The sequence below is a fragment of the Trichoplusia ni genome, chromosome 8, assembly GCF_003590095.1.
Source record: "Trichoplusia ni isolate ovarian cell line Hi5 chromosome 8, tn1, whole genome shotgun sequence".
Classification (NCBI taxonomy): domain Eukaryota; kingdom Metazoa; phylum Arthropoda; class Insecta; order Lepidoptera; family Noctuidae; genus Trichoplusia; species Trichoplusia ni.
In genome coordinates this window covers 5,729,109-5,739,134 of record NC_039485.1, presented here as the reverse complement: position 1 = coordinate 5,739,134, position 10,026 = coordinate 5,729,109, and the positions used below count along the sequence as shown (strand labels likewise).

The 10,026-nt window shown below is 34.5% G+C and overlaps 1 protein-coding gene across 1 annotated transcript in view; it reads left to right on the top strand.

The window, feature by feature from the left end:
* Positions 1-511: 511 nt before the first annotated feature.
* The window catches only part of LOC113496605 (lachesin-like), a 58,202-nt gene continuing 48,687 nt past the window's right edge, over positions 512-10,026 (top strand). The window contains exon 1 of the mRNA XM_026875876.1: positions 512-977. The gene's annotated coding sequence lies outside the window, so the exon portion shown is untranslated. The remainder of the gene's footprint in view (positions 978-10,026) is intronic.

The following is a 10,026-nucleotide window of genomic DNA, read 5'->3' as shown; positions in this document are numbered from 1 at the left end:
ATAATTAAGGAGAATTAAGAAAATTATTTAGGCTATATACCATTTGGATTTTAATATTTTTTTGTAAAACCAACTCGAACAAAACTTTTTAGACTTGGGAATCTGTCGTTTCATTTGTCAATTACTTCTAATTATGCGGGATTAGGTACTTTGAAAGAAACAGAGCCGTTTTGCATTTATCTTCAAAAATATCGTTGGTAGCACGCCTGGTCTTCGGCTTAACTGGTGCTATTAGCCCTGCCATAAATATCTGGGTAACGTATTTAAGGGATTTAGATTTAGCTTGTTCGTCCCTGATGGAGGTTCAGCGGGTAGCAGTTAGCCACCGAGCCCGTTTTATGTTTTTTAAGTAGTCCGAGCTTAATTCGCATTACAAGATTAAAATTTACCTCAGAAAGGTGCTTTAGAGGAGAAACATTTTCTAAAATGTATTGTTTTAGTTTGCGTAAAATGTTTAGTGTTATAAAAAAATAAATGAATGAGAATGCATTTATTCAATTGTTTAATTTAATTTGCTTTAGCAGAAAATATATTTCGGTGAACCAAACGTCTTGGGCAGTAGCGCGGAGTAGCGTCTGGCACACAATGCATCTGTCGCTTCCCGTAAAAGTTGTCCTAATCTAAACGTAGATCATCGCGATTGTCGGAAGATTCAGCGGCGATTAAACGTATTCATAGCGTTTAGGTTTTGACGTTGCGCGGCCGTCAGAAGCAACAGGGCCGCGATTGGAGCGCGGGCGGGCGCATGCGCGGTGCGGGCCCGAGGCGAGGGGGCAGGGGGGGTGTTCGCCGTCGCAGCCTCCACGCTCGTTCTTAATGAATCGCCGGTACCCGCGGCTCGCACTGCGCTCTCCCATCCGAGTGCTCCCTTTAAAAAGTTGTTAAGGAGCTTTTCTCGCTGTCTCCCTCGCGCCCTCTCGTGTTGCAACAAAATAATATCCGCGGGTGGTGGCTTCCGACGCTGCAACTGTCACAAGGTACTGCAATACTACTTAAATATACTTTTGTTTCGTAATAGTTTTATTACTTTAAGTAATTCAAAGACCGCCGCAAAGTTTGTTTAGTTTTAAAATGTTTTTGCAAGTTTTCGTAAATTAAATTTATGTTGTTTTTATTTTATTTTGTGATATTTTATTCGTGTTAAATGACTAATATTTTATATTTTCAGTTTTGAATATTTTGTTTACAAAATTATGTTTATTAATCAAATATTTTCAGGAGTGAATATTTGTAAATAAGTGTGTTTGCTTTTATAATTATCTGGGATGTAAATAACAGAAGGGTCGAAAGAGGTCGGTCTCGTGACGATATTAAACCGTTTTGTTGATTGTTTCGTATTCATTTCGACGACAGTTTATCCGAAATAATATTTACCTTTTGACGATCTCTAAAACTCTTGTTCGTGTTTTTATCAGCTGTTACTACTTACTGCAGGGGAAAGATTTATTAGTGATGTATTATAATAATAATAGTGCTCGTTTTATTACAATCAAAATAAATATTATTTTATAATATAGTATAAATTTAAAATCTCAAGAAGCTATAAACACCATAAATAAATCTGCAGTGGATATTAACAATTTCCTGACAAAGTACGCTATTAAACATTGAATACAATTGAGCAGTAACAAAACGTTGTATTATCAGAGCTATTCGCCACTTTAGCAGCGTATTATGAAAAACGGTCCTTACAAATTTGTATGGTGCCGCTATTGTTCGTAGTTATAATGGATCTGTCAATGTTTCAGTCGAGATGAATGAACTGTCGATGAATAACAAAAATGATGCTTCGCCGCCTTTGGTGACATTCAATCATAAAAGTTGCTACTAGGCGACGAGTTCTGTAAGGAAATGGTACGAAGAAAAGCTAAAAAGTTTTGCTGTTATCGGTAACACGTGTACGGCTGTTAATGTTATTCTGGTTTTGATATGCGTAACGTTTCTGGAGTGCAATGCAGTTCTACATTGTAGTTTCAGTTTTCGTTGAATTACACGAATATTAATATATGATGATTACAATGAAGGTCAACTAAGTAATCACTGCGGCCAGAAATAGATTATCTATTTATTTCGTAGTTACTGAGTTCAATAATATCACCAGTTATTGGACAATAAATAAGAGATTATTAAGGACGATGATCTTATTACATTGGATAGAGTTGCCGAGATTTTCAGACTTAATAAGACAAGGTTACAACATTAGCTCGCATTGGATTCATTTATTTAGATACATTTTACTATAATGTTTATTTATTTATACTTACATACGCATTGAAAATTCATGTACAAAGGCGAGCTCGAGCCAAAGAGTGATTGAGAGGTTTGATAGAGAGATGGAAATACAATACAAAATAGCGCAACAGTATTTGAAGAAGAAAAATAATATTATTATCCTAATTTAAAACAACTAATGCTTGATACTCTAAGATTGTTTTTAGTTGTATTAAACTTAATAATTTTAAAATCCTCCGAAAAATATAGTACTAGCAAATACTACTGCTAACTACTATGCTACGACTACACAAGTTGATCGATCACAGGATACGGTCGGTCCGTGGATGGGTGACCAAATATGTCATGAGAAGTTCTTCTGTATTTCGGAAGGCACGTTAAATTATGGGGCTCGGCTGCTATTTACACATATTTATCAGTCGTTACTAAATAATTTATATATTTCATAACACAATAATCATATCGTATAACTAAGCTACGTACCTTTTTGTAATCAAATGTAATTTCTATACATCCAAAAAAATGTTACCATCGTTATTACTTGTAGAAATGTAACTTATCCAAGGAGGCTTGTTGTAAAAGTTTTGCTGAGTAACGGAACGTGAGGACTGGAAGTGTACCTTTACCGTAAATGTTTGGGATGTCAATAACACGATGGGTAAGCGGTCGCTTCATAATCTTTGAAGGAAAAGGTACTAACTTAAGTCTGGTCTTGATATTGCTGGAATATTCTCTTTTCTAGATTTCAAACTAAATTCACAGTGAGAGGTAATATGGTTCTATTTGCTCTTAATGATTTATAAAAACATATTATTCATTAGTTACACTGGGTCACCAACGTCGCTATTTAAGTTTTATTAATTAAGACGTTTATTACATGAATAGTTTATTTATTGAAATATCTTATTAATCATTTCAATATTCAGTTATTTATTTCTGAGACAAAATACCAAATATCAGTAAATAAGAGTAGTTTCTCAAAACACTGCTAAGAATCCATTGTTAAGATCCCATAGTCATGAAATAAAAAGTATTATATCCCAATACAGTCTATACACATTTGTCCCCCAATCCTTCATTCGCGTTTTCCGTGAATATTTAAGTACAGAAACATTCCTATCTATAGGAATCCATGAATCTTTTAAGGCAACACGCGCCATCCAATATGGGCGCTTTGGAGCATGTGGTACCCATAATATGTAACGCTCCCTATATTTTCCTTATCAATTCCTTTTGGCAGTTATCGTGAGTTCGTTATTGCGGTATCATTACGATTTTTATTGCGATTCTCTCTCTCCTTACTTGCGTTATGTGTCCGTAAGTAATGAAGATAGAGCATTATCTCTTACATTTTATTTACATATATTGTAAACGTTGCTAGTTACTTTGCAACGCATAATAAAATTCTCGATCGATCTTCTCACCAAGAACTATCACTTATTTTCTTGCAGTTTTTCTAACAACTAATTAAAACATCATCAAAAGAATTACTTAAAAGAAAAATAGCCTTATTTAATTAAAGTATAGAGCATTAAATGAATCCGCTGTTCATTTTAAATTACAGGTTGAGCTATTTCAGTTAATAGGATTCTACAAACACTTTAAGATTCTAGTTTCCGTTGGGATTGTATTTCCTTTGCTCGCTTGTGGAAATGGCAAACCGAACGAAGAGGTCAAGGTGTCTTTTAAAGTCTAGCTTTATAAAATAATGCAGGAACAATATTCGGTGCTACTAAAAATACTCTGTTGAGTAAAATAAGGTAGATAACAGTTGTTCGTTTATAACGCTTCTTTATGGACCCGTGGTCGTATAAGTAAGTTATATAATCTGTGCCTATTAATTCTGACTGAATGAACAGATAATGATTACTAGGCATCCTTGTATCTGTTAGGAATTTAATATAAAACCTTAATTAGATAACATTCCTAAAACGGTCCGTTACTTAATGGAATGAAGCATCTCGAAATATATTTATAGACCGCCTGACAATTAATAGTATCAGTATAAATATAACGATGCTGGGTTTTTGTCCCTTTTCATAACCAATTAAGCAGCAAGATTATAGATAAACACGCTAAATTATTGGATTTTGGTTAATTCAGTTCCAATGTTTAACTACGGCGTTTTCCTTCACCGCGTTGCCGAAAAATGGATAGTTTTATCTATAATTATCGTATGATTGGTGTAAAACAATCCACAACCATCTTTCTTACTCAGGCAGCCTTACCTAAAGCAATCCCTGAATAGGTTTTGCAAAATGCACAATACGTGATAAGACCCTATATGAGGGGTCCATATTGTTCAGCTATCAACATGTATTTTGTAACGCAATAAATTGCTCATATTTTTGTCAATCATAATACTTCCTCGGCGAGATAAGTCTGTCTTTGCGAATTGGCGTCAAAACTGACGTGTCTTGGTATTACTTTTAAGCAATGATCACATCACTTAAATCGATATACATTGCCTGCCTAGTAGCCATGTGTACTATCAATATGGGAGTATCAGAGGCAATCTAATGTAACCGACGAAGCTGCCATGATCGGCAATACCGCCGCTAGCTGACGGCAATCGATCATAGCTTAGCCAGTGTGACTACTACATTTTCATTATATTTTCTATAGTGTGAATTTTGAAGGAAATTTTAGATTTTATCAACAATTTTCTGAAGTCAATATTTCGGATGAGGTGGTCAAAGGAAGAAAATTAAACAAGCTTACATAAGTTAGATTGACAATAATAGATTAGTTTTTTATTTTTGGAAATTGTCCTCATAAATTTTATTACACAAGTCAGTTTTGGTAGTAACAATACAGTAATATATAACAGTATAGAGTAATGTTGAGTGTGAGTATATTAAAAATATTTATTTCAATGCGGCGCTCTTCATTTGTTTTCAATATTACAAATATGATCCAGGAGAACAGTGTATACTCACCCTCATTAAAAACCTTGCATAGTTAGTAGGTACCTAAATTCTAAAACCGTACAAATACAGTTTAAACCGTATGACCATATAAATACAGTTTAATATCCGAAATATGAGGCAAGAGTTCTGTCACCCCAGTAGTTCACCGATGACGTTATTAGGTGGCATGTAATAGGCGGGAAACTTATCACCATTTATCGGGCAGAGTTCCAATCCCGTTATAACTGGGCAGCTTTGTTATAGAAAAATTCAATTTCCACTTATTTTCTGATTTATGAATGAGGCTTTGTGAAGCCATACTTGTTATTACGATACACGATAGTGTAATATTAAATAATAGTTGAAATACTTTTCATGTTCTGTGTGAAAATTGACCATTAGAATATTCATTTTGGAATGTTTGGTTTCTGTTTTTCGGGAGATCGCTTTTTCGGTTAAAGTTTAGTATAAACATGATATAATCGAGATTATATCTACTCTTAGTGTATTTGTAAACAGTCTCCATAATAAATTTATTCTTGGATGTCTTGTTATCAAATAAGGTCAAACGTAGGCGATGTACATAGAATTTAGTTTTATATAAGAAATCATTGAAGAAAATTTTCTAAATAGCTTAAAATGTTTGCTTATTTTTATTCGAGCCAAAATCTTCACGACAAACTTGAGTAATACTCAAAAGAATGAACCACAACAGCGTATAATAGAGACAAATGGAACGAGGAAATTAAGGAAGGAAAAGGCTTTGAAGGGAGAGAAAACATTAACAAAAAACACAGCGTAATATTGTAAGAAGTTTTCATGAGGTGTAAATCGTTCAAAAACAGGTCAATAAACTTACAGAGAAGCAATTGATAGAACTTCATCATCCCGATACTATAATCAATATTATAAATCGTATGATTGATGCAAAAATATCGTCCGAAAATAACCCATACCTGTAAATAACGGGGGAGGTATCTCGTTTTAATTATTTCCGAACGAAACGAAGTTACAAACCTATTATAGACGTACACCGCGGTAGGTTGTTGCCGTACATATAAAATTTATGCATCTGCAGTAATTGGAATCGCACTACAGAAATAACTTGGACTCGCGTCGTTTGCGATACGGTCGTCGGTCAGCTACGGTTTTTAACGCACAGATGACTCTTGATACCGCAAAAATTAATTGGTTGCGTTATTATTAATTTTAACATCGGTTTCAGTTTAAACCTATTGTGTTCTTATTTGTATATTATGTGCCGTATTTTGTTTTGTGTTCGTTATTGACGTGTGTTGTGAAAGCAATACTTTGACGTATATTTGGATATTGTATTCATGAATGTGAGAATTAGAAAGGAAAACCTCTTCTTTGATGTTAAAAGCCGATTAGGTAGGTTGCAGTTGCTTTTTATTAAAGAGCCTGTATGAGATGCCACTAATGGGTAAAGACGTTCCCCTTTTTCTGCCAAATCTGTTTCGCGATTTCTGACTACATGCGGGCCGAATTTCTAACTTTCGTCATTAGATTATTATTTTATATTAGCTGTTGTAAGCAGCTACGCCCGCTATAAATGGAATATAATCCCATGGGAACATGTTATTCAACTATCTGTGTATCAACTTTTTTCCGAATTTGTGCAGTCATATTTAAGAGAAAGAGTAACAAACATCCAAACAAACTTACAATATCAGTAGGATTCCTTTACACAAAATCATTCAGTTTCTTCCTGTACGTAGGTATTGATTGTATTGACTCCTCAGAAATATATTTGCATTGGTACACGAATAGGCTTGAAAGCACTGCCGTTGAGGCCAATTTATGTGCGAGTTTTTTTCTTTCTATAAAACGATATCCACTCGACGAGTTTTTCGCATCGTGGATAAAGTTGGTACGAAGCTCCCTCGCAAAATCTCGACTTTTAAAAATACATCTGTTTTTAGAGCATATATGAGGTACATTTAAAAAGAACTTGGATTTTTATGATGTAATCAAACTGTATTAGATGAAATAAATTATGAGTTCTATTTAGGTGCTGTAGTATTTTATTTCGACAAGCAAAATATATAGCTTTAGGTGAATAAGTATTGAATTAAAACACGTACTTAACATTATGTAAAATAATTTTATTTTTCAATAACAACTTTTTATTTATTCAAAAATAATTAAACACAAATATAAAAAAGCATTTTTCTACTCGTGATTAAAATAGTGAGCGAAAAAAATACAGTACAACGACCGGCAATATGGAAAGATAAATAAACAAACACAATCTGGAAAATTGGTTTCGTGTCATTAAACAAAATGCGTGTTAACAAAAATCAATATTCGTTTACTTTAGTACTAGTAATGTCGGTTAACAAACAGAATTGGAGCTTCAAATTGAATGCAATAAAATAAAAAACAGGCGTGTTCGTGTGTTTTTAGCTTTACTCCCTCCCTACTGTTTAGTAAGTACAATTAAAATCGACTAAGTACATTTTCTGACGTGAATAGTAATGTTCATAGTGTTAGCATTTGACTCATATATTTAATCTGATAGAAAACACTATTAATGCAAACATGAAAATAAATAATTCCTGAAGGTTTTTTTACGAGATTGCGTCAATGAGGATGGTTACGTTTACAGAGTGTAATTATGTATGTCTAATTTGACACACCCGTAATTATACGTATTAGAATGTTTCTCGTTGTCAAGTTTGACTGTCAGGTTTTTTGATGGTTGAATTGAAACACCTTATTGTTTCATTAAAATTTCAAATAGTCAAAGCAAAGTTTACATCATAATATGTACACCTAGTGTGGTTCAAATAGTATGATATTTCAAAAACTTTGAAAATAACGAACTTTCGTGGAATATTTTTGAAAATCCAATAATTGGCGCCTCGACTCTGATTTGCGAATAGAGAAAAGTCCAATTTGAGGTGTCCGCAGACTGTTTCCAATAAAATTCGCAAAAGTTAGGACTTTAATATGACAATTTGGAATTATCAAACACTTTGAAGCTTGATTGACAGTCGAGAGTACATAGTTTGAAATAAATTCGAAAATCGAAGTAGTTTTAATTCAAAGGATTTAAATTAAAATAGTTATTAGGTAAACTTCTTATTGGCCCATGCAAAATGTTACTTTTTAATCGTTTTTCACGCTGTTGTTTTGTTTTTAAAGTTTGAACATAACGCAAATTGGGGTTTGTACATAAAATAATGGAAATGTAAGTGCAAAGTGTAAGTCGTGGAAGGATTTGGGGGAGGCCTTTGCCCAGCAGTGGGAGACAGTGGGCTAGAAAAAAAAAAAGTGCAAACTGTAAACACTTTATGCAAGGGCGGCACGGCAGATTTCAGTTTAATTGATAGAATATATTTCTAAAAGTATTTTATTTTCTTTTATTCTAAATTAAATAAGACCCACAATGTTGTCAAGTCGTTTCAACAATTTATATTACTGAACACACACGAAAATACAATAGTACCTATATATCCTGAAAATTCTCTATAACATTTTTTCCTCCAAGCTTTTTATCTACGGTTCGCACAAGCGCTAAGTCTGGTCCTTTCCGACGCGTATTATATCGGACTTGTATAGAAGGCGTTTACTGTGCCAATAATGTATTTTGCTGACCACTGTCACTTTTGCACTTTCGCCACAACCTCCGAGGCTCCCGGGTTTGCCAAGCCTAAGGCAATACAACGATCCCGTCCTTTTCATGTATCTACGTCTGAAAGTAGTAGAAGAAAGCGTGACAGCGCACTTCACCGCGTAGAGCGCCATCTCTCTCCCGCAGCTGCAATAATATCGGTTTAAGAGGACTTGGTAGACCCACAGGTCGAGAGTTAGCGGGGCATAGTTATAATAGCAGGCGGTTGCGGCAAAGCGCACAGATGCAAACATTGGTATCGTCAGGCGCGGTCGGGCGTCGGAAGCATTTTGATAAAACGTTGCACAATTTCCGTCTGCTGCGGTATCGCCGTACCGCCGCCGTTGATTACGAAAATATGCTTTAATAAACCAGGGTGCGATTTCTAGTGACTGTTCATGATAAGCGTTCGTACGTCTTTTCCTAACGTTTATGACATTGACAATGTCAAATGACACTTCGTTTCGATAAGGCACGTGACTGATCTGTCATCTCTACATGCCAGCGTTTTCTCCTGACATTAACGATTTCAGAAATGTCATTCGGCTGTTAACCTGTGACCTGTTGTCACAACAGGTTCTGAAGTTAAATATCATAAGGCTTCTGTATCCAAAATCAACTAATACGATTTCCAGGTATAAAGTGAAAATATTTGATCAGACAAACCTAACATATTAAATTCTAAATATGATACGAACATGATATTTTAATGAGTTCTCCATAAATAACTTTCCTATCAAGAGTCAACGAACTACGTAGTAAGTGACTACTAATAAGTCAAATTCTCCTGTGAACGACTCCAAGTATGAATGGTATTTTCTAATAAAAAACTTCAATAAAATCTACAATACGACGGGTATTAGCGCCGCGAAATTCCTTACCGCGTAAATAATAACATAAAGATTTTCCAATACATGTCCCCAATAAGGAGTTTCGCCGCCAGCGAAGCCTCCCTCCTACACGTATTAACTAACTGTCGCACAATAATATACTTTGTGTACCAGCGCGGAGTTGCCGCCAAAGATAATCACAATTTACCAAAGCCGAATACTTCCATTTGTACTCCTCCTGATTCTAAACTTGCGAGTTTAAACACCAGCTTCGCCCGATATTTTAAACATTGTTAACATTTTTACTCTGGGAAGAAATAAAGGAATCCCGAACTTTCTTAATAAATATCAAGCCCGTATTTATATTTATATTAGCGATAATAAATGCAAAGAAATTCTTTTTACAAAGGAATAACGT